This window comes from Thamnophis sirtalis, unplaced genomic scaffold (assembly GCF_051295495.1).
Source record: "Thamnophis sirtalis isolate CommonGarterSnake01/CBP01778 unplaced genomic scaffold, rThaSir2_p1.2 scaffold_9, whole genome shotgun sequence".
Classification (NCBI taxonomy): domain Eukaryota; kingdom Metazoa; phylum Chordata; class Lepidosauria; order Squamata; family Natricidae; genus Thamnophis; species Thamnophis sirtalis.
In genome coordinates this window covers 42,591,048-42,616,337 of record NW_028261389.1, presented here as the reverse complement: position 1 = coordinate 42,616,337, position 25,290 = coordinate 42,591,048, and the positions used below count along the sequence as shown (strand labels likewise).

General features: G+C 36.4%; 1 protein-coding gene across 7 annotated transcripts in view; it reads left to right on the top strand.

Annotated features, from left to right (window-relative positions):
* Positions 1–8,820: 8,820 nt before the first annotated feature.
* SYT1 (synaptotagmin 1) overlaps positions 8,821–25,290 on the top strand; it is a 304,769-nt gene continuing 288,299 nt past the window's right edge. For 3 of the 7 annotated variants that reach the window (XM_087723405.1, XM_087723400.1, XM_087723402.1), the window contains exon 1: positions 8,821–9,227. The gene's annotated coding sequence lies outside the window, so the exon portion shown is untranslated. Of the gene's footprint in view, positions 9,228–9,780; positions 10,040–25,290 lie in introns of those variants that run through there. The other 4 variants (XM_087723406.1, XM_087723401.1, XM_087723404.1 and 1 more) reach the window with 2 other exon arrangements.

Here is a 25,290-nt window from a genome sequence, read left to right as displayed (position 1 = left end):
GGAACTCTTGTTTCCTATAATTCCGGAGGTAAAAAAAGAAAAAGGCAAATCCTTCTGTAGGAAGTTAAAACCCACTCCTCTCTTAGAAAAATGAAATATCCTAGGAAATATTGAAAAGGCAGAATATTATATTTTCCTGGATCTGAAAAGGGAGAAACACGTTTTAAACACAAAGTAAATTCCTGCAGCTTCCTGCCCACCCCATCCCCTTTTGTCAATGGGCCACGAAGAAGCCCAAGCCAGTCTATTTACATAACAAAGACCCCTCCCCTTCAGCTCCAGGTGATTGAATCAAGGCATTAGCCCTTTACCCAACTCACCACATGGCATCTGATAACTTAACTAAATTTGGGACTCAAAACACAGGCTAGAGAGTTGCCCCTGCATGGCCCCATGGGAGTCTGACAACCAGTCAGAATACATTTCTTACACGGGAACAAGAAACAAAGAGGTGGGGCCAAACAAAGTATTAAAAATCCAGCAAACCCCTCCTCTCGCGCTCTCTTCTTCTTCTTCACCTGGAAGCATGTGATCACCTTTTTCCCCAGGACCTCAAGCCATGTGGTCCTGTCCACCATTAAACCATTTTTCTAAGCAGCCTCCATGTTTCCAGTGTCTTCTTCCCCACTTGGAACTGAACCCAACACTTCAGACCATTGTCATGGACGAAGCAGAGGAAGGAGTTGAAATTTGGCAAAAAAAAAGAAGATTTTTTTAGGTCTGCTTCATTTCTAGAAGATTCAGAGATCAGAATCAAGCAACTTAAGGTTGCCATGCAGAAAAATCTACAAACTGTGGGCTTCATCCAGTGCCATCAATCTGTCTAATTACCCCTTCATTCTCTATCTTTATTAGAAATTGTTACTTTATCTTGCAATGAGAAAAAGAGGAGGGATTAAATAAACCACTTAAAAGAGAACAGTGCTATCTTCCATAATCTACTATACAAGAAAAATATATTCACCTATTGAGGAAAATATATGTTTGTCATGGACTCTGCATTTTCACGGGTGAAATGAGTTTGCTATAAGTAAACTTAGATTTTAGCTGTCAACAACATTAGTGAGATATTTTACATATCCTTTTATCTTTACCAGTCCAGACAGGAAATGTATTGCCCAATAAATGAAGACAGACAACAGAATTCATAGGCTGAATCTTACAAAGAAGTAAACTATCTAGACCCCTTCCAGTCCGGCTTCAGACCCGGTTACAGCACAGAAACCGCTTTGGTCGCATTGATGGATGATCTTTGGAGAGCCAGAGATGAAGGACATTCCTCCATCCTGGTCCTCCTCGACCTCTCAGCGGCTTTCGATACCATCGACCATGGTATCCTTCTGCGACGACTGCGGGAGGTGGGAGTGGGAGGCACCGTGTTACGGTGGTTCTCCTCCTACCTCTCGGACAGGTCGCAGTCGGTGTTAGTGGGAGGGCAGAGATCGTCCCCAAGGCCCCTAAAATATGGGGTGCCGCAGGGTTCGGTCTTATCCCCCCTACTATTCAACATCTACATGAAACCGCTGGGAGAGATCATCCGCAGGCACGGGATCAGATACCATCAATATGCGGACGATACTCAATTGTATCTGTCCGCCCCGTGCCAAATCAATGAAGCGGTTGACGTGATGGGCCGGGGGCTTGAAGCCGTCATGGACTGGATGAGGATTAACAAGCTCGTGCTCAACCCAGAAAAGACCGAGTGGCTGTTGTGTTTTCCTCCCAAAAATTTGGCCAATAATCCAACACTCAGGCTGGGGGGTCAAATTTTACACCCCTCAGAGAGGGTTCGCAACTTGGGAGTCCTCCTGGATCCACAGCTGTCATTCGACCAACATATAGCGGCTGTGACCAGGGGGGCATTCGCCCAGGTACGCCTGGTGCGCCAGTTGCGACCCTACCTGAATCGGGAGGCCCTCACAACAGTCACTCGGGCCCTTGTGACCTCTGGGCTGGAATACTGCAACGTGCTCTACATGGGGCTGCCCTTGAGGAGCATCCGGCGACTTCAGCTAGTACAGAACGCAGCCGCGCGAGTGATTGCGGGTGCACCCCGATTCACCCGCATTACACCTATCCTCCGCGAGCTGCGCTGGCTACCTGTCGATCTCCGGATGCGCTTCAAGGTGCTATTGATCACCCATAAAGCCCTACATGGCAGTGGATCTGGATACCTGAGAGACCGCCTTCTGCCAATTACCTCCCTACGACCTATACGATCTCATAGATTAGGCCTCCTCCGCATTCCATCGGCCAGCCAGTGTCGGCTGGCAACTACAAGGAGGAGGGCCTTTTCAGCAGTGGCCCCGACCCTTTGGAACGAGCTCCCCGTAGAGATTCGTACCCTCTCCACCGTCCAGGCCTTCCGCACAGCCTTGAAGAACTGGCTCGCCCGTCAGGCCTGGGGATAAGGATTGCTACCCCGCCCGAATGTTGTATGCATGTTGTTCATTATTTTATTATGTGTTATTGTCTCAACGTTGTATCCCCCCTTCCCTGGTTTTCTGTGCGCCGCCCTGAGTCCCCTCAGGGAAAAGGGCGGCCTACAAATGCAAATAAACCTCTAAACCTCTAAACTTTCTGCTTCAGGGAAATTGTCAGTTTGTAAAAAAAAAAAAAAAAAAAAAGGCAAAGCTTATGCCCTAGAAAGGCATGTTGTTGTTGGTACTTTCTTTCAGTCCTAACACAACACTGTTTATTGTTATGGGCCTATCCATTCTGCTTCAAAGGAGCTCTGTTTCCCTCAATTCAGGAGGTAAAAAGGGTTAGAAGACCAAACAGTCTTCTGTATTGCTTTTGACAGCTTTCTGGAATTTGTTCCCCTCCAAGATGTGGCCAATCTTGACTTCAGTCACCTTTCAAACAACAATGAAAACATAGCTTTTCCCCACAAGCTTTCACAGGCTAACATCTATGCAGTGAGAGACTGTGGGAGGCTGGGAAAGGAATGGGGGGCTGGGAAACAGAGAGTAGATATAAACAATCAAGGCAGTGGATGACTCAGTTCACAGCTTATTTATAAACAGAAACTTAACCCAGTAGGAAAAAAAAACAGTGGAAGAAGCATTTCAAATCACCCAAATTATCCATCTCAATTAACTCATTACATGAAAATGAGACATTCCTTTTACAGTTTCCAAGATTTTGTATTTACCCTGGATTAGTTTTCTTGATCGTACCTAGGACATGAGATATGTTTTACTTCCTAACCAATTGTCAGAGGGCTTTTGATTTTTTCAGCACTGTTAGTATGTTTATGGTTGCTATCCCATTTATTATTTGATTTATAAACTAAATAGAAATGAATAATTATGAAATATAGACATACTGAAATAAAAAATAGCCATTTTTATCTGAGGAGAAGGCACGTTTTGGCTGTTTGTGGCTTTCAAATGTTCCATTACATCATACTGCAATATTTATTCATATATGATTACATATACATATAAATACATGTGTAAGTATTTTTGTAGAATTGTGCATTCATAGCAGAATCAATCTAGCAGCACTTCAAACCTTTCTGATCATCAAGGTATATTCATTACAGGTTCAGTTTGAATGCTTTTTTCTAAGAAATTATACTAATCTAGTCTCCACTTTTAAAACTAGGTTGAAATATTGAATACCTGAAACATCCACCCCCTGATTTTGACATGTGTGAAGTAAACACTTCTGAAAACTAGGCCATAGGGCTGGTTTTCTCTGTGGCACAGCAGAGATTCTATATTTATAATGCTTCTTAGGAAGCACAGCAAGACGATTATATGTCGTAATACTACTACTGCTATCAAATAGGATACAAATACATTCAAAAGCATCATTAGGTTAACTAACACTACATTTTTGTTTATATCTATAATTCTCTATAATTGCGTACATTTATAATTAATTTATTGTGTTCTGTCTTAGTAATATTGGATCTATGGTTTGCCACTTGACACCGCAATTTCAATTAAAAAGTTATCAATACACGATGAAAAAAGTGACTTAATGTTTTCCATTAAGAAATTAGAACATATAGTAACATTAATGATTTCATTTTATGATATAAGCCAGGAATACATCATTTTGCAGTGGTTTTGCCTTACTTTCACTGGAAATACCTTCCAAATGTTTAAATGAAGTCATTACATTACAGTATATACAAGAAGATATGTGCCCAATCCCCTGAATTAAGAATTAACATGACTTTTTTTTCATTCAATCATTTCTGATTCTTTGAGATTGCCCAGGCATGTCTCTGCAGTTTTCTTGGAAACATTTTTCAGAAGTGGTTTGCTATTGCCTCTTTTCTAGGGAGAGAAAAAATGACTGGCTCAGGGTTACCCAGCTGGCTTTATGCCTAAGGCAAGACTACTGTAGAATTCATTGTTTCCAGAATTGGACAACCTTCCCAATGTGATGTCATCTAGCTGTTTGGATTCTCCTGTAGCAATATTGACTGGGAGTTTGGGGAACTGAAGATATAACAACTGGAGCAGGTTGTAATACATACATACATACATACATACATACATACATACATACATACATACATACATACATACATACATATTGTAAGGCAGGCCCAGAAAATGATGTGCAAATTGGTTCATACCTTTGCTTATTTTCTTCCACTATTTTTATAAAGAAGGAATTTGTATATATCGATTGATGGGATGTAAATCATATTCACAAATTACTATTTTACATATTATGTTCAAGGGTTAATTCATGCACTTTTTATCTAGGCAAAGTTACCCACAAAACATTCAAATTTCCAGTATCAGAGAAGGATTCATTTCTATTATGCTTTATTCATCATTATTTATCATCATTTTCCTAAAGGGGCCAACTATCTGATCTAGTCAAACAGGATCAATTCCTCTAAGGTCTCTATGCAAGAAATTATTTCAGGACGTCAGAAATTGACATTTTCAATATCTATTCCTGTATTTTGGGATTTTCTCCCTACAGAGATTCAATCCACTTCTTCCCTTCTGGATTTCAGGAGAATAGTTAAAATCTGGTTGTTCCATCAAACACAGGAAGAGGGCATGCTGTGACTAAAGTCTTGAATCTGGTGAATATATATAGTTTTGTGTATTTTCTTTCTTTTCTTTTTTTACATAGGGTTGATATTAAATCTGATGATAATATGGATAGGCTTTTCTTATGTTATTGAAGGATCTCCTTCTCCTTCCTGTTAGCCACTCATAGTTTTTATGAATAGCTACATATGAAGTAAATAAATACATAAATATGGGATGTGTTATTGTAATTGTGCAAGAACAGCACAAATCTACCTTCATGCAAATGGATATCCAAGTAATGCATGGTTTGCATATAAAACATATATAGCAACATACAGAACATGACATCCTATTGGATTAGGGTGATATTGATATCAAATTTGTTTTAGTTATTCTGCTAATGCCAGATCTTTATGAAAAGCTATTTGAAAACTTTTATTTATATGGAAGCAAGCTGTGACCACAAACAAATGGTCTTCAATTATGTACAAACAGATCATTTTGAGCAAAACTAGTAGAGTAGTAGATAAAATAGATCAAATTTTGTTCCAATCTTATATTGACAATTGTAATGTTATGTTCAGTTATCATATTTAAACCCAATTTTATGAGAAATAGCTCAATAAAAATGATGCTTAAAGATGTACAAGCAGATGGCAGAGTGGAACAAGAGAAAGACAGTACGAATGAAAATTAAATATTGCAGAAGATCTGAGATACTTAAAAGAGGAGATTGTTTAAACGCTAAACTTACAAAATTATTTAACTGTTTAAATAAATACTGAAATATTAAAACATTAATCTAATAAGTGGTAAAGGGTTAAAACAGTTGAATCCTGGCTATATTATAAAAATACGTTTATACATAAAAGTGGTTAAGATTCTGACATACACTGTCAAGTAAGGGAGCTGTACTATACAGTGATTATCCAATCCTTTGACTGCAACAACAAATTGCACAAAATTTTGTCACCCTTCTAGACTTGATCATTAACTTGTTAGTTAGGGGACTGGAGACTAAAACATATCAAGAACGGTTGCAGGAACTGGGTATGTCTAATTTAATGAAAAGAAGAACTAGGGGAGACATGATAGCAGTGTTTCAATATCTTAGGGGTTGCCACAAAGTAGAGGGAGTCAAACTATTCTCCAAGGGTAGAACAAGAAGCTTTGGGTGAAAACTAATCAAGGAGAAAAGCAACTTAGAACTGAGGAGAAATTCCCTGACAGTTAGAACAATTAATCAGTGGAATAGCTTGCCTGCAGAAGTTGTGAATGCCCCAACACTGGAAGTCTTTAATATGTTGGATAGCCATTTATCTGAAATGGTATAGGGTTTCCTGTGTAGGCAGGGGGTTGGACTAGAAGATCTCCAAGGTCCCTTCCAACTCTGCTATTGTATTGTATTGTAAGTTAGTTAAAGAAAAGGTTACTTTGAGGTTTGCTCCTCCCATGCCATCTTCTCTCTTGGTCTTTTAGTTAAAATCAAACTGTAGTATTTATTTTTATCAATTTTAATATCAGCATTGGGTGATGCAACTGAAATGGATATACAGTATATATCTTCTTATGGACTGTGGCGTTCTTTAAAAAAATGTGCTACCTAATGATTTCATCGGATAAATATTTCTTCTTGCAAAAACTTCAATTTCAGGAAATTAAACTTCAAAGTATTGTATACTCAGCTTTTAAAAGATATTTTGTATACCTTCTTTAGATGCTTCTGAATGATGCAATTCATTCCACTGTGATACCACACAATGTAGCAAGGAATTCCATATCTCCAAATCTCAAGATTTTTTTTGTTTTAAAGGAATCATAAATGGATTACTCTTATAGTTTCACCAGAAAGATTAGAACTAAGAATGATTATATTAAAAGAAATAGGATTGCTTTTAAGATTTAAGCTGCAAACCCTAAGAAAAATATCCACCAGAAGACTATAGAGCAGCGATGGCGAACCTTTTTTGGCTCGCATGCCATAAACAGGGGGAGCGCAGGGAGGTTGTGCGCGGGCATGCTGCACCCATAATGCAATGTGTGACTCCCCCAGCATGCATGCCCATATTCTGCATGCTTTTTTTGCCCTCTCCAGGCTCCAGAGGCTTTATAGGAACCTAGGGAGGGCGAAAACAGCCTCCCCCCCCCCCCGCCCCGAGGCCCTCTGGAGGCCTCAGGAGCTTCCCTGCAGGCTCTGGAGGAGTAAAAACAACCCTACAAGCAAACCGGAAGTCCGTTCTTAAACTTCTGGTTTGCCTGAAGGGCCATTTTTTTGCGCTCCGGAGGCTTCATTGAAGCTCCCGAAGCCTCTTGAAGGCCTCTGGGGAGGCGGGGGGGGGGAGCTGTTTTCACCCTCGCCAGGCTCCTATAAAGCCTCTGGCTTAAAAAAAGGCTGAACTCACTCACCTCACATGCCCTGACAAATGGCATCTTATCCATTTTTATGGGGAAAAAGGGTTGTAGAATAGTTATCAGATAGACATGATGCCAAGTGTCTCAGAGAAGTGCTGAGCCTTAAACTGAATAGTATACATACTATTCTATTGGGCTATGGGATATATTTTTGATTGTGAAATTCATCATTTGATTAATTTTAAAAACAGAACATTAATTATTCTTTATTTTTAATAAATTCTCTAATGGAGCATACAAAAACCGTCACCCCTGAGGTTGACAGATAAGAGTATCTGTATAGATAAGAACTAGGTGTAGAAGGAAATTAAGCTACAGCTTGAATTTAGATCTTCAAGATGCCACGTGGATGTTATGGAGCATAACATAACCTTTTTCAAATGCTTCTTTTTTTTAAAATAGGGATTTTACTTTTTTGTATTTTGGAGCTTTTGATAATCACGTTTTAACTGGACATTTGTAACCAAAAACTGAAGAAGTGTGCCTGAGTATGCTGTGAATTACCTTTTAGAAAGCAATTACAAGATCAGTTCATAATGAACCACAGCTGTAAAGAACCTCTGCAAATTGATGTTTCTATTTTGTTTTAACAGTGAACACCATATAATCCATAAAATTCACACTGAGATTAATTTCAGTTGTCTCTGCAGAGAGCGTGCCAGTGTGGGATTTAAAATCCACGTCCGGTCCGGGAGGGAGCAGCTCATTGTGTGAAGGAAAGTGAGGCTTCCCCCACCCCGTACCTGCCATATTTTACCCGTACACATAGAAACACACACCCGAGCCTCGAGAAAGGTTATCGGATTCAAGTGCACTTCAAGAGATGGGTCAGGTTCTGTTTTCCGGTTTATACCTCGTCATTTTAATCGCTCGCTACGGCCATACACGCGTATACCCCGCCCAATGAGCTGCTGATCCCCTCTTTCTGCTTCTTTTGTTGCTTTGAAAATGCCAGACTATAAATTGCCTGAGATTTCGACGAGGGAAAAGGAGAAGGCGAAAGGGAGAGGGAGGGAGGGCGTGGAGAGAATCAGGTCACCCGGGCGACTGGCTTTGCATTGCAGAGCTTCGGGTGGAGAAAGGGAGGGGGCGGAAACACAGCCACTTTGTCAGTTGCAAAGACTGATTTGATGTCCTTGATTGTCATTCGAGGGAACTCCCTTCCCAGCCCCCTCTTCCCGGAACAGTCCGGAGTGGCAGAGAGAAGGGCTTAGATGGGTGGGTAAAGTGGATGGTTGTACGAAGCGATATTACGGAAGCCAACGCAGCCGCGAGCTCGGCAATGGTACCTCAGCAACGCCCACCTGTAATCCCAGGCGGTTGATTGGCTGCTGGAGACACCGACCCCGCCTGTCAGCCAATCGGACCGTCAGGGAAAGGCGAGGATGCTCTGCCTCTCCGTGGAGGGATTCCTGGAGAAGCTGCAAAGCGGTGATGCTCTGACTCCACTCTGCCCCCCCCCCCCAAATTGGCTCTCGCATTCTCTCTCTCTGTCCCCCTCCTCTTAGCCACCCAGCCAGCAGCAGCTGAAACTTCACCCCCAACATACAAAGCCATCTCGTAGAGAGCAGGGGAGGGAGGGGGTGCACAGACTTTTCGGGGCGCGGAGAAGAGCTTACTCGCACCCCTACACTTTTCGCGTCTCACCCTCCCTTCTTCCTCCTCCTCCTCTCTTTTTGGAGGAGAGTGTGGTTGTCCCCGAAGTCCCTCATCCCAGGAGAGCCGCGTAGAACAAGACAAATCCGACTCGTCGCCCAGACGGGAACGTTGAAGGACAGGCGCGTCCTGCTCCCCGGTTGTCAGGTAAGGACGCGCCAGGATGCGCTGGGTTGCTATTTCTTCGCGTTCTGGCGGGGCTTTGGATCCCGTTTGTGTCTCTCTGCGTGCGTGTGTGTGTGTATGAGAGAGAGTGAGAGAGAAAAAGCCAGCGAGCCTGGGAGTGAGCGAGCGCTGTATATGTGCATGCGTGCGCACGGGCGCGTACAAACACACGCACCCACACAAATAATATGTAGCGAATTTGAGAAATACTGTAGAGCGAGAAAACCAGTGAAGTAGCCTCCCGAAAAGGCAGTGAAGGCAGCACATGTTTCTTTCTCGAATACTGGAAAAGCAGTTTCCCCACTGCCTGCTGACTTGAAATCGCTGGGCTGGGTGGATATCTGACAATCTCCACCCACTCTCTTTCGACAAGCCCTCCACCCACCTAGGTTTTCTGATCTGGAGGAGAAGTCAGCTGGTGGGTGTCATGGGGTGAAATGGAAAGGGGGGGCAGAAAAGGGGCGTCGGGGGAGAGGGGAGAGTAATCCTGCCTGCTGTTCAGCGGTCAGGGCCAAAACAGAGTCCGAAGCAAGGAAACTACCAATAAAGCAGTACGCAAAACCTTAGCTTCAGCTGACAAATAGAATTAGCTCCCGAAAGAATCGGCGTCGGATTTGTTTTTGTTCTTTTCTCCCGAGAGCCACAAAGGGGAGAGGGTGGAAATAGGGCGTGCGCAATAAAGAAGTTAATTGCAATTCGTTTTCAAGCATCCGTCTTCTGACTTTACTTTTCTTCTCCTAAAAACGGCCATTCGATTAAGAAAGACTTGCACATTCAACAATTTCCAAAATCAGGTATTCCCTCCCTTTCCCCAATGGCTTGTAGCTCTGGATTTATCTGCATCTTTCTGGATTTCTAAGGTTGTTGGCTAGATGCAGATATAGATGTTATTCTTCAGCAGTATTCCCACGGGTGTACAAGGCTTTTGTTGCAGTGATGATGGTACATGACTGAAGTGGCAGTTTTGAGATTTTTTTAAAAAAAATGTTTGGTACAGATCTTTCATTAAATATTTTTAGAAGTAGGACAAGATTTGTGTTTAGATTCTTGGAAACCTGTTTTTTCTTCAGATTCCTCTTGCACTTTTTCATCAGGGTAATTTATGATTTGCTGACATTATATATTCACTGTACATTATTATAGTGTGATTTGAAATAAAATGAATATCCATCTTGTTAGAACAAAAAAGTTGAAGGAAACAAATCAAAACTTTTGAGAATAGAGTTTCTGTTTTCCTGAATAATATAACATGCCTCTTGTTATATTTAAAAGGTGCAAAATCATGTACTGGAGTACGATACATATATTAAAGACACACAAAAATTAATCTTTCAACCATCTTTAGTCCAGCGTCATTTATATGAACTCCTACTGCTATTTATTAAATCCAGCTGAGAGATTTCTGTCGATGGGAAGTGATAAAAAGAAACCCCTGTATAAATTTAGGTGAAAAGCTTTTCAGTAGAATCACAAATGAACAGAAAAAAAGTGACCATAAACTATAGACCAGTATTATCCATTAGAAACCTGCTTAGCATGGGGAATGTTAATTTTTCTTCCCTTAATATTTACTTAGATCTGGATTATTGGTATATTTTAGCAGCAGTTTCACCATTTTTTCCCACATACTCTGTGTTTTGTTTGAAAGCCAATCAGCACAGTCATTTTAGGTGCTATAACCTATAACCTATTTGTATTTGTGCATTGTGTTTTGAAACTAAGAACAGACAGTCTGATTTTGTGCATGCTTACTTTGTCTTGAGTACTTTTAATTAAAATAGTTATTTTTATGTCTAAACTATATTACTACCAAATTACATAGAGGAATTTGGTTGATTTAACAGAAACCTTTATAGAGTTTTAAGTATGCAATATCTCATTACCAATACAAATATCCAAAATATTCATTAATGTAGAATTTTCCCCATAGATATGTGCATTTATAATGTTGCAATCGGTGTAGAAAACAAAACCTTTAGGAATTATGAAATGGCTAAAAAAATACTATGTCCCTTATAAATAAGTAAAATGGATCTATTCCAGCTGGATAGACGTGTTAATCTGTTGCATGAAAAACAATACAGAGTTTTACAGAGCATATTTATTGGAAGTCTTTAAGTTTCTAATAAATCTATATTGTTTAAACTTTGCTTAATTTTATGTTTAGGCATTTATACTTGTTCAGTTCTTCTTTTTTAGATGTAGATAACACGCTAAGACTTATATGCCAGTTTTATAAATATTATTGTATTCTCTTATATTGGAATATTTACAATAAATGTGCCTTGAAAATAAAACAATTTTTTGAATCAGTTACCATATAGAATTCATTGAGGCATTTCCTCTAAAATCAGTCAAAGGTTGTCAGTTTTCTATTTGTACATAGAAAAGGAAATATAGAAAATGTTGAGAAACAAGTGTCACAGGGCCAGGATAATGGCATTTTCTTGAAAATTATCCTGTAATGCACTAGAAAAAACAATAAAATGCTTCTGCAACCATATTTTAAGTCAAAATGATATAATATTGTACCTTTAAAAAAGATTAATTTTTAAAATATTTTTATTTATTTATTAATAATTGAAGCCAACGTGTAGATTCTAATTTTAAAGGCTTATTTTGAGACTGTAAATTTTATGCCATTTAATACATATGATATATGGAATATGATATTTAAACGTAGATGAAAAATCATTGGAATGGAAGAATTTTTGATACTAGTGTAACTTGTAAAAACAAATATTAAAATCTCGCACAGTTAGAGATCTGATGGGTAATGTAAAAGAAGAAAGAGTTGTTTTGTTAGAATTATGAGAGAAGAATATCCATATAAATAGAATATCCATCTAGTTAGCATAGCAGGACTGTAAATGTAACATGGGGGTTAATGGTAGTTGTTTGATTATATAATCACAAAATAAGGATTTAAAGAAATCTCTTAAATTCTCTTTATGTTATTGGGAGTGTGCTATGTTTATAGCTGTAAAATGAAGTTCAAGCATAAACTCAGTTACATGTTGAAAAAAAACAGTGTATTAGAAAGAATTAGTAATCATATGAAAACATTCAAAACATTATCTCTAAGTCTTTGCAATAAGTTATTTTTTATTTTTGATATAATAGAGGATTTTTTTTCAGAAATCATAGCTTCAGCTTAAATATTGTAAGTCAATGACATATTTGTCAGATATATTGCACAAAGATATTATTCTCAAAGATCTATGTATTCATTTATCTTAATGCATAATTATACATGAAACAAAATGATCTTGTTGGTGTTCCAAGCAATTTGTTTGGTTTGAGTATTAGTCTGTATCCAGAAGAGCATAATTAGAAATGCACACATAAAGCTTTTCGGATAATACTTGGACTTACATGTACTTGTGGCATTTATAAAGACTACTTCACCTTAAACAGGCTTAAGTGAGTAAATATAGTATGGTACCATATTATCTAAACAAATATTTGGGGGTTTTCTATGTATAAAGTAATCTGCGTAACTGTAGATGTGGATTTTTTAAAATGCAATGCGCTAGTCAACTGGAGGAGACTTTAAAAGCTTCTGGAAATTTTTCATCTTGTACAAAAAAGCAACATGCAAAGAAATATTACCTAAATATTAAAAAGTGTAGTTTTGTTAATACTTCGGATGCAACACTAATAAGAGATATTACTATTTTTGCTATCTTGATGTTCAACCAGGATTTAATTGCAAATGAAAAAAGGATCGTTGTCACATTAATTAAACAATATGCAAATATTTGTCTAAAAGTGTTGCAATTTCTTATGGATTTATTAAGAAAAATGGAACATTTCATATGCAAGTTGTGCTGAGTAAGTATTCAATTATGATTCAATGATCTTTTTGACGCTTAGCTTTCATAATTTGAAATTGTACTTGAGTTTTTCTTAATTACACAATTCTAAAGATTGTTGATTATTTCAGTAGAAATCCCACTGATCTTACAAATGCTAGAATATGAAATTTGATGTGCAGGAAAGAAATGTGGTTTTATATTCATTCAGAATTCCTGGGCTTTCTTGACTATCACTTGTATTTTATCAGTCTATCCATTGGGCTTATCTTCATTTCTCTTCTAAAGGGAGCTTACTGCTTTCTTTTGAATGTATAAATATTAGAGAGTCTCATTCCTGGAGAATAATCTTTCTCTATGGTCCTTAGGAATCAACACCAATTTGATGGCAATAATCAGTCAATCATAGCTTTGTTTTATAGTTGCAGTACTATTGACTGAAGAGAGAGAACAAGAAACTAAAAATATTCAATGTGATTTACTTGGTGAATTATCGGTTATTTACTACTTACTTTATGGTTCTTTGACAATTATTGGGCTTCATAAATGTAACATACAATGATAACTTGGGAAAAATTAGTTTACTGTCAGGGTTATGACACATTACAAAGCAATTACAAAATAGAACATCACAATATTTATGGTTCATTTAACAGATTTTGCATATCAATGCAGGTAGTCCTTGATTTATTTCCATAATTGGGACAGGATCTTCCATTGCTATGCGATGTGATCAAGGAGTGGCGCTTGATTTTATTACCTTTTTTTGCCATGATCACAATAGTCATTAAGTGAATCACATGGTTGTTAAGTGAATCTAGCTTTACCATTCACTTTGCCCCATGGAACAGTGACCATTGGGGTTCAGGCAAGCACCTGAATTTTGATCACATGACCAAAGAGATGCTAAGATACTTTTAAGTGTGAGGATTGGTCATTAGTCACTTACTTTCAGCACGGTTATAACTTTAAATGGTCACTAAGTGAATGGACGTAAAGATTGCCTATAGAGTAAAATGTGTCAAACCATAGATTTCATTAATATGTGTGATAGTATCCTAGAATTTCCTACATTAAAACATGTCCATAATCATACTACATTTCGATGATTGAAAGTTGGTTGCAGGATTTCTAAAGACCATAAAAAGGAAGGGTGTTCAGGAACCCTGAAAGTGTTATTCCAATGTCCTGCACAGCACCATCCTAAGCATAATTATTTGAAAATAAGTTCCACTGAATAAGCGTAGGTTGATGATAATTTGTGATGAGACATTTTCCAAAATGTAGACTTGTTTAATGGTCAGAATTTAAGTGGAACAGATGAATGGATAATCACTCCTAAACTTTGTTTTATGAGACTAGTGTATTTGTCTATAAACAATAATGGTAAATATATTTGATAACATTTGAACTTTAAAATTATCTAATGGAGAAAAACAAAAGCATGAGAATGGAAATGTTCAATGATCTCAGTTGAAGTCAAATCTTTCAGGTAATTTGTAAATTGCTTCAGACTTTCAATAATTACATGATTCATCTTGATTCATTTTTATATTGTTGTTGTTTTGCTTATAAACATTTGTTAAAAAGTCTTTGATAATTTCCCCAATTAAATGCTAAAAAAAAGTGCTGAGAAAATCACTTGGATAAGAATAAAAGCTTCAGGGCATCTAATGTCTGCCTTGATTACTACTTTCCAGACTTCTGCTTTTTTTAAAACTAAATAGAAAAATACTGACCTTGTTCCTTGTTTAAGATAACAAAGAAAATTGAACTGTTACAATGTGCATGTTTACATATATTTCATATTACTTATAAATATTGACATATTCTTGGAACCAATATTTCAGCTTTGATTTTATATACATATAAAGTAGTAGCAGAATGACAGGCAGTAGAGGAACGTATAATCTTTCTCAAATCAAACACAATTTTTAATTTTGTTTCATAAAAATATCCAATGAAATAATGCTATTAAAAGAGGAAGAGATCCATTCATTGGTAGATTACTCATTTGACAGACAGTCTCAGTTTTAATCCTTCTAATCTTCTGTTGTCTGGAATATCTAACTAGATAACTCTCTGCTGGGAGGGCTAACTGTTATATAGAAGGACAGTTGGTTTGATCTACGAAATAACCATTTCTTACATCATATTTGTTCTTCACCCAGACTGCTATTAATGTATCTCATGATTTGTTATCTTCAGTATATTTTATATAGATTATATATATTTTATAAATTATGTTTTACAATCAATTGATACATACTTTCTCACATTGATTTGTGAAACTGAAGAAACTATGTACATCAAGTTGCACCAGCTCCTTCTCTTTCAATACTTTTTTTGTTTCCATTGTATTTGGCTATGAAAACAATATATTAGAACTTCTGAAGATCTTTTCCTCTTCTTGTTTTCTTGCAGGATTAATTCCACATGTTGAATAAATATTTACATTCATTCCTCATATTTAAGAAGGTGTGGAACACTTTTTGTGTAAACACTGCCTCAGCAGAATATTACATGTGGGCATCCTTTTCCAGACATGAGTTGGGACTATAGTACTTGGAATTTGTCTTGTTAGCATAAAATTTTAGCATCTATAGGCCCCCAAAATGGTGAATTCCTGATTGGGGAAAAATCTGTCAATATATTACTCCTAACATCTATTGTTTGAAGAAGAAAAATAGAACTCTGATAATGACCCCTTACATCAATTTCATTTACATATACTGTATATGATTTGTAAACCTTTTTTAAATTTAAAAACAAATTGACCTGTTTGAGCAGTGCAGAAAGATGCACAAATCATGTTCATGTTGTCAAATCATTCTGATAGTATAGGCTTTTGTTTTTTTTTTTCTTTTTTCTTTTAAAAACTCTGTTATGATTTAGGTTAGTTGAACAATGTATTTAAAATGCCTGGCATAATTGTAAATCTGCATTTTAACATATTTCACATATTCTTTCAAAGACACAAAAATTCTTAAAAGAAAGTTATTTTCATTGTAATTGAATTCTTTAGTCATTCACTTTCTTGAAAGCAAATAAATATAAACATGATATTAACAAGCTTTGAGGATACATTTTCTATCTGGAAAATGACTCAAGAGATTTTTTAGTAATAGTTGTAATATTAATACATGGAGGATGCTTTTGTTAGTTAAAATAAGTTACATTATTCAGACCTGACAGTTTGTTTTCTGTTTTGCCTGATATGTCTCTTCAAAACTTCCAGCAGTCTTGTTAGAATTAAGCAAACTAAACCTTTGAATTGGGTTTCAAATGATAATTTAAAATTACTGCCAGCTCATTAGAATTTTGGGAAATTGGAGTCCATTCCACACACGTGGGATACACATGTGTAACATAGTCTAAAAAACATCTGCCCAATGTTTATGGAAATGTTTATTCTTTCAAAACATTTGAGAACATTACAAATAAGAGAATTAAATAACTATAAGCACAGAATTAACTTTGAACATCTCTTTGAGAATATTTTCTTAATCCTAAAAATGTAAAATGTAAAATCCCTCTGAGTTCAGTGGTTCTTGCTTCCCCGTTTTAGTGGCTGTACAACCACAACCTTAATAAGAGCCCCTATCTCTGGTGATAACATGTTCAGTGGACCTTATGCTGTGGATTCTGGAGGTGGCGTATAATTTATCTCCTCTAGTCTATATCCTATCAGGATCACTGGTTTCAGAAAGGAATTGCTGGCAATTCAAATCAGGATAAAGGCCCCAGCAGGGAACAACTAGGGACAAAGCAGTCATGATTTTGTTAGCATATGACCTTGTTGTACTTTTGGCACTTCTGTTCTTTAAATGCTACTGGCTGTGATTCTAAAGCCTGAGGGTGTGAAAAGTATATTTAAATGTAGCTGAGAGAAGGAGGTTGGAAGAAACCAACTATAAATATAATGAAGGAAGCTAGTTACACAGAGAAAAAGATACATAGGTCTGTGTAGATTATGGCCAATTCATTTTGGTGACTTGACAAAAGTACATTGTTCTGCTTCAATATGGCAAACTGTCTTGTGAAGGTGAGAAACTCAGTTTGAAGTATCCAGGTGATTCTCAAGTCAATCTATTCCTCTGATATTCCTTTTTACTCTTTAAGAGCAAGTATTGGAATACTTCATAAAGATAATTTTGAAGATTATCTTTCACAAATATGTATTATATAGAAGAACCCTGCAAATATAAGCACATTTAAGCATTCTATAGTCATACATAAAAGAGCTATCAGAAGCCCTAGGCTACCCACCAAATATCTGCGTGAGACTTGCAAAATCATCCATCACTGGGTCTCAGTGAGCCTGAAGGAGTTTTGCAACCTCCTTTTCTGAATAGGTCTAGAAACTTGGTTGATTAATTCACATTTGTGATTTGATAAAGTTGATTCCTCATTTTTAAAAACCTTGTGTATTCAGATTATGAATATTCATGCTATCTTGGCTTGATATTTTCAGAGAGAGAAAAGCTATTGAGGGTCTCCTATGTGGGATATAGGGCTAATGCACTTAAGAGCTATCCAAAATGCTTATGGGGGTATTCAGATCAAGATACATTAATAGCCAAGAAAGATGCAGGATGATTGAAAGAAATATAACAATAATAGCATTCACACTTTCTTACACCAATACATTATTTAAAAAAACATTTCAGTGCAATATGAAAATAAAGCAGATGTCTCTTTCTAAAAATTATGGCACTAAATTAGTTCATGTCATTATAAACTCTGGTTTTTTGGTCTTATATCTAAAGTTACAGTATATTGCAATTCCTGAAATTTAAAAATACCCAAAACTCCTTTTTTTACAATGACAAATATAGTTCTTTATTTTTATGCATTTATACTTTTTATGATCTTTCCTTTTTATTAGCTAAGCCAAGATGACTAGTTTTTTCATTTTCCCACCATTTTCCCAGATTGATATATTTAAAAATTGCTTTGCTGGAGATTTATCTTTGGGAAGCAAATTTTCTTGATGTAAGAGCACATTTTGAATTAGCCCTAAAGTTCCCAAAATACTCTTATAGAATTACACAGGCAATATAGTAATAAAAATTCTCTAATTCAGGATAACCTAAATAAAATAAGAAAACACCATTGTTGGTGTCCTCTTCTGTGACTGCCAAGGAGAAGGTGTGGATTTCTAAAATCAAATTGCAGGTTTTTAAAAGATTCACTTAGTTAGTAGCATTAATGAAATGATTTAATTATTCTGACATCCGTTGGAAGACAAACTCTGCCAAGCATGATCCTTAAGGGAAATTCATGACTTGTGTGCTGACAACTTTCTCACTTGAAAATGTGGAGGAAGGCACAAGAGGATCAGCCATCACTGATTTGATCCTAAAAATAGGAAAGACTTAAGAGGCAAAGTGCTAATAGAGAGAACTTCAGGAAACAAGAGATCATGTAATTCTGGAAAGTTTGTATGTTTATATTTGCAAAATGAAAAACAAACATAAAATACAAAAGGGAAAAGAATAATGAACCAAAGATAAAAACAAAGACAATATTAACTTACCAAACATGCTAGAAAGTTTGTATTAAAGTTGGATATCGACAAGTTGGCAACTGAATTTTTTCAAAATTATAAATATTGTGTAAAATGAAATATGATTCCATTATAGCAGAGGCAAATAGGGAAGCACCTCATGGGCGAGGTAATTCCCCCCAAAAGAGATAAAAACAATTGTGAATAATTCCAAAGCATCAGCAGCAGAAGTAGCTAATTTGCATAAAAACTGGTCAAATTGGGGGGGGGATGTATATAGAAAGTGGGGAAAATCTCACACACACTGATGAAGAATATGGAAGTAGTGGTAAGTACTTGGTGGAAAATTGATAGGTACTTAGTGGCATAAAAACTGAAGCTTGATGGCAGGAAAATTAAAGCAAAAGAAGACTTTTGTACACATTCAGCTTATGTGCCAGTTGTACTCATTCCTGGAATGGGAAGCTCTTCAAACAGTTGCTCAGCTACTAGTTACTTCATGACTAGATTATTGAAATGCACTGTATATGAGTTACCCTTAAAGACTACCTGGAAGCTACAGCTGGTCCAAAAGGCAAATAATATGAGCAGTAATTGATGTACCTTCATACAGCTTTGTGTCATCACTGCTCCACTAGTTTCATTAGCTATCAATTGGCTTTCAGAGGCAATTCAAAGTGCTGGTTGCCACCTATGGAATCTGCTATTCCTATAAGGTAAAACTGAACAAGAAGCAAACAACATGTAGACCTAAAGCAACTTTTATTGGAACAGCTATAGTAACAGAACTTCTTTTATCTTCGGGTGAATTCATGGGGGGAGAGGGGGATCTCATTTTTCTAAACAATATTCTATCTTTTGCTCTATTTTAATTATATGAGTCACCTGGAATAATTCTGGAGTTGAGCAGCCTTTAAAAAAAAGTAAATAACCAAAGAATAAGTTGAGGATGTTAAGGATGATAAGAATAAATGTGCTTTTTCAGGCATATTCAAAAGAAGAAAAAACGTTGCAGCATTGTTTAAGTACTGTTAGTCTTCTCCAATTAGAAAACATGATATTCATATGATATTCTTCCATATTGATAGGAAAAAACTGGATAAAAGCCAGATTCCAGTGATCTTAAAAGAAAACAAGAGAACATTTATTGACAATGATCAGCTTAAATCTCCATTGTAATATAAATTACCTCCCAAATCAGTGATTGAAATTAGCTATGATTTGGCTAAAACATTATTAGTATCTTTGAGAAATCTAAGAGAATTGACAAAGTTCTAGAGTGATTATAAGTACCTTGCAAAGAGTGCACTTGCCAGAATTCTGAACAGATTTCTAAAAATATGGTTTGGCTAGCTTCTTTAATAAATTGTGTGACTAAATTATACTGTCAACATAATATATATTAATTCAGCAAAACATAATGACAAACTATTCTGTTCCATCCTGGGGCCAAGCTAATTAAGTGTGGACTAGATAACAAGTAAAGCTAATAGATAGGTGGCTCAAACATTTTAATCATGGTGTGCTCTTCAGTGATTTCTCAGTAAATTGGGGGTAAGGTGCTAAATGAGATATCACAGAATTAGATCCTAGACTTAGTTTCCTTCTGCATCATTAATAACACAAATGAAGTGGTTGGGTGTATGCTTATTAAATAATAGTTAATTGCAAATTGCATGTGAATCAGCATGGTAGTTCAATAATATGATTCATTGCTGAGAGAGATTATTGTTTCCATGCATTGACTACATTAACCTAGGGGATAGGCACCCTTTTCAGGATGAGGACTGGATGTAATGGTGTAATCTAGATTAATAATTTAATATTTACTGACCTTGAGTAACTAAATATTTACTGACTTCATATTTCAAATTTACCTGCCAGAATAAAAGAATATCAAGAAGCATTTTTCAAGTATCTGAATGCTACTACACAGATTCATATTGTTCGGTGTTAATCTGGTTTGCATGACGCAGAATGATGGTTTTACATTGCAAAAATCCAGATTCCAATTGAAGGCTAAGTAATACTTTTTCTAACAGCAAGGAAAGATCAACAGTTACCATGGGGAATGGTGGGCTCTCCTTTCTTGGGTTTTTTCATAACTATATTAGATATTAATCTCCCAGTGGTACAATTCACAATTGCGTATTTTATGTAGCAATAATAGATACTGTGCATTCAAAATTATGAATAAGACTAGATTAGATTTAGATTTCTTTGTTTTCCAAATCTCATTGTCACAGGTTATATATGTGATTAATTTATCATTCCTTAGAGAACTATATCCTTTCTGTGCAATTTTGGAGAGTCATTTTAAGAGGCTCCCGATTAACGAGCGGCTATACCCCTGTGACACAGCCAAGATTGAAACTGTGGAGGACGACCTTCTATTTTGCCCCATGTATAACGCAAACAGATCTGAGTTACTGTCTCTTCTTGAAATCATCCCTTCTAGACCTAATGGCTGTAATTTGTTTGTATATTGCCTTGGAGATGTCTCCTCATACATCACCTCTCAGGTTTCCAAATTTTTCTTAAGACCTGTAACCATTAGAGGAGAACGCTGTAACTTCCCTTAGTTAAGCTTTTGGTGACTGCTATGATACTATGATCAATTCTCTTATGTCTCTTTTGTAGCACTCGTGTTTTGGTCTGTGACCATAAATAAAGTGTGTGTGTGTGTGTGTGTGTGTGTGTGTGTGTGTGTGTGTGTGTATGTATATATATATCGATCGTTTCTGTTGTGTTGTTGTGATTTATACAAGAGCCAAGGTGGCACAGTGGTTAAAAGCAGCACTGCAGGCTACTGCTAGATCAGCAGGTCAGCGGTTCAAATCTCACCGGCTCAGGGTTGACTCAGCCTTCCATCCTTCCGAGGTGGGTAAAATGAGGACCCAGATTGTTGGGGGCAATATGCTGACTCTCTGTAAACCGCTTAGAGAGGCCTGAAAGGCCTATGAAGCGGTATATAAGTCTACTGCTATTGCTATTGCTACTATATAATCACAATGTTGATGAGAAATCAATTTCATCTGAAAATTGATGCTGCTTAGGCAAATAACTAGATTTTTAAAAAGCATTTACAGTAGAGAAATCTGCTAAATATACAGTTAAAGGAATAAAAATAAAAAATAAGCCCTTTCCATTTAATATTTTATCAGGGAGCTTCCATATCTATTTTTTCCTTTAATCATTTGCTTTAGAAGAATGTTAAACTTTTTAAAAATGACTTTTGTGTATGCAAGGATGGAAATATACAATTCAATCTGTTCAGATGCAGGCTTCCTCTAAAAGGCAGCTTTCATTCAGCTGCTAGTCCTTTTTTCAATAGCAGAACCCTGAGAAAATCTGCTAATTATGTTTTTTTATTTTCAGATAAGGCAGCTTTGGAGTAATTCTTCTCAAAATTGACAATAATAGTTTTCCAAGGATCAGTAGATAAGGAGTGAACAAATTCAGGGAGCCTGGCCACTTAGAGGATGACTTAATTGCCACTTGTAAACAGTTATGCCAATGTAGTATTGGGCTTCACATTTTCCTTGAAATTATTAATTCTTACTGTGTGGCAGCTGGAAAGGCTTTTAAACACCCTAGGATATAGAAAATATAAGTTTAAATGATAATTGCAAATATGTCATATTTGGATACATTATAGAAAAATCTAGCCTCTTGAGAAATTTGTAATGTTGAGAAAAATAGGAACGAAGAACTGAATGTCCAGTAGCAGCATGGATAGACTCAATTGTAGTAATGATGGTTACACTGATAAAAACCTGAAAAGCACCCTGGAAAATGTCTGCCTGTATCGTGACTAAGATTTAACACCAATTTCTTATTTACAATGATCGTAAGATTCCTATTCTACAAAATAAATTCTTAGGGCAAACTCGTGCAGTCTTTAAATTCAGTAGTAGGAATAAACATAGATTTACTGATGATGAGACAACATCAGAAACATTCCAAAGAGAATGTCTACCTGACATGAACAGCCAGCTTCAGGGAGCATGCTTCTGGATTTATTTTTTCTTTGTTTTTTTTTAATCATGCCTTTACTTAATTTCCTACCAAAAATGGCCTGCAGCTGAACTAAAGTATTACTCATTAAATCTCTTGCACTGCATTAGCAATGATGCTGTATACAAAACTTTTATTCGTTGCCTATAGAAAGGCAAATAGTAAAAAGATCCAGAAAGGATCTTGGTAGTCATAGGTTTTTCTCTGAAGATACCTAATCAAAGAGAAGCCATAATGCTGCTTTAGGACAGTATATATAGGCTTTGGTAGTTCATCCCTCCCCCATCCTGTCATGTGTTCCAGTTGCCTGGAGTAATCTCTACAATAATTATAGTGACATTCACAAAGTTTGTGCAAATTAGGAAGTGAAGCTGATAACTGAATTGTACAAGAGAAGCAAGAAGAGACAAGGAAAAGGGGGAAAGCAGGGATAATAAGGAGGTGTGAGGGACCACATGCGGTGAAATCTCATTCAGTTTAGTTTTTACATTTGAATAAAGACTATTCTTTAGTGGGAAATAGCTCACACATTTCAGTGCCTTTGTCAGTTGCATTCATGAGCAATAGCTTTCAAGGTCAAGGTTAATTAATTCTCAATTTAAATAACATCTTTAGAAAATGAGTAAATATTTGTACACTGAGCTGACTTATTTGCAATTGGAAATACTATATTCTTTTTAAAAAATGCTTACATTCTTTATAATCTTTTTTTGTAGAATACTTTTTGATATATTCTTAAATGGATAGTATCCTTGACATATCACAGGTCTAATGAAAATAAGAGGAAAAGATAATAATTAACATCATATTACATCTGATATCAGCAGAAGCAACAGATGTGTGGAAAATCTGAGAAAAATCTTGGCACAGCAAAAAGGACGAGATCTATCATTTTTCTAGTGTTTAGCATTGCAGGACTACAGAAATCAAGTTTTCTGTTTTCTTTATGGGTTATGTTCAGAGGTGGGTTGCTGCCAGTTCAGCCCAGTTCGGCCAAACCGGTAGTGGAATTCAGGCCTGGGTTGCAGAACTGGCAGCGACCCAGGCCTGCCATGCCCCCAAACTGGTTCCCTCGCTGCTGCTTGGCCACCACCATTTTGGATTTTAGTGACTGTGCGTGCACAGTTCACTGTAAATTGTTCTGCACACGCGCGAAGAACAATTTACAGTGAACAGCACACACACAAATGCACACGTTGCTCTTGGGTTGCGAACCGGCAATAATGCCGGTAGCAACCCACCCCTGGTTATGTTTACAAGAAAAAGTACAATTGAATTAGAAAGGACGATAAACAAACATACAAATTAGCTGCTGGATTCAATTTGAGTGAAATTAATCCATTTGTTTGTGTTGGAATGGGAGTCTGTGTACTTGTATTATCTCATAACACAGGCAGCTCCATTCCATTAGCATTCTGTTGAGCTGTCGATCAACATTTTCTCCTATTTTTGACTGATGAAGTCCCATTAAAAAGACTTGATATGACTTTTTCTAAAATGATCAACATGTGTTTTTTTTAAAAATCTCTCAGTTAGGCATTCAATCCTATTATAAATATACTTTGCTGCTGGTTGTTCTTTTCTTCCACTTCCTTCTACTTTTTCCAGCATTATCAACTTCTCAAAACAATTGAGTCTTTGTATAGAGTATCCAAAATATCATAATTTGGGTCCAATCATTTGTGCTTCAAGTGAAAAATTTGGGTTGATTTGTTTTTTGGACTTTTGTTTGTTTGTTTGTTTTCTGGACTATCCATATCATTCTGAACAGTTTTCTCCCACATTCACCTGCTTTTATTTTGCTTTTTCAGAGTTCAATTTTCACATAGAGTGTCACAGAGAAACCTATAGTCTTTCTGTAGTCAATTAAGCACATACTGACTTTCTGGTATTCTTTGGCTTTCTTAATTACCCAGCTGAACATCTGGCATTTCCCTTTCTATGTATGGCTCTCATCTGCATTGGATGATCCTAAGGATTATTAGCTAAGACCTTATCATTCCCTTAGTTTCTGATCTTCCACATGTGGAATAAAAATGGTTTTTATTTTGACTTTTCACAAACCAAGTACAAATTTTTACCGCAGTATGAGTATATAACTAAATTGCAAATATAACATGTAAACTGTTAGCGGCAAAATGGTCATTCAAAAACTTTTTAAAAAATGAATTGAAATATAAATTAGAAGTCAATTAAAAAGCACAAGAAAATAGAAAGTTCTTCACCTGGTTTTAAATTAATTCCATAAATGAATTGCCAAAGGGTCTCCCTCTTGTGGATGAGCATAAAAATAGGCATAAAGTCTTCCTTGCGGTCTTCCTCTCATCTAGAATTTTTTTTGGAAAATATTAAGTATAAATGGTTTTATAATAAGTGTTTGAGAAGTTTTGTGTGGCCATTGGTAAAGGTGGTCAGGCAGGATTCTGATTATTAGGGACAGAGACTTTGCTGTGGCGACTTTTGATTTTGGGCCAAACTTCATCAGGCTAAATTGCAGGAGTACTTATAGTTAAAAAATCTCCTAAAACATGTCTTTTTCAGAGTTTAATCTGAAAATAATTATTTGTTTTGCAATATATATGTAACATTTTATACTTGATATACACTTGAAAGTATTTGCAGACAATGTATTTTAGAGGCAATTGACAAATCTGAAAAAATAGGATTCTGTTTTATTTAGGAATCAAACTATCCTTGCTTTTTC